The sequence below is a fragment of the Buceros rhinoceros genome, unplaced genomic scaffold, assembly GCF_000710305.1.
Source record: "Buceros rhinoceros silvestris isolate BGI_N320 unplaced genomic scaffold, ASM71030v1 scaffold10293, whole genome shotgun sequence".
NCBI lineage: Eukaryota > Metazoa > Chordata > Aves > Bucerotiformes > Bucerotidae > Buceros > Buceros rhinoceros.
Genome location: NW_010403017.1, coordinates 4594 through 5508, shown reverse-complemented (window position 1 = coordinate 5508; position 915 = coordinate 4594).

Here is a 915-nt window from a genome sequence, read left to right as displayed (position 1 = left end):
GACTAAGAAGATATGTGGATATTTATATAAAAGAGACAGATGTATGACTGTGGTTTTCAGACAAATGATCTGGGGAGCCTGTCAAAAGCGGCTGCAAGAGAAGGAAGACCTTTGGTGCTTAGCTGAAGTTCACTATATTGGGTTCTGTATCTCCAGGCAAAACCTGGGGGAGTTGGGATAGCAGAGACGAAGACAGGTGTCAGGAAAAAGGTTCAGATAAAAACAAAGGGGAAAAGCCAACAATAAAAATATCACGAGCAAAATCATAGATTCAGAAGGAGGACATCAGGAATGCTGCAGCTTAGACCACATGGTTGACCTGAGACAGCCCTAATACCATTTAGTAAACGCCAAGCAGTTCACCAGCTAGGAATTAGCAGCTAAATCTTGTTTGTGAATAAACTGTCAAAAGATTTGAAAGAAGGAAGAAGAGCCAAGTAATGCAGACGTTGGTTTGCAAGGTGCTATGCCACTTTTGACAGCATGTCCCCAGAGCTGTCCCCTGCCACCACCTTCCCTCCACCAAACAAGAATTCTAGGTATTGGATTTGAGCATTTGGTTGATGCAACATTCAGCAGACACACCCACGCAATTAGGACGGGTGCTAGAACTGAGATGGTAAGACCAACACAGAAAAGACAAGTTCCTCCCAAAGTCCACTTCCTACCAGTTCACGGAACTGCCCACACATGTATGGCGCTGAGATCTCACTGTACGCACGGTGCGCTGCCTGTTTCATTATTAAGACACCTTCCCCTACTCCTCCATTTGTCCATTTGCCCCACCAGATGGTGCATCTTGTGAGCAGGAAACCGAAACCAGCACAGCTCCTGACAAAAGTGGGACCGTATCAGCAACGCTGATGAAATTTCTTCCCCATTGCTACTGGGAGCCAGCTCTAAACCACAAGTCGC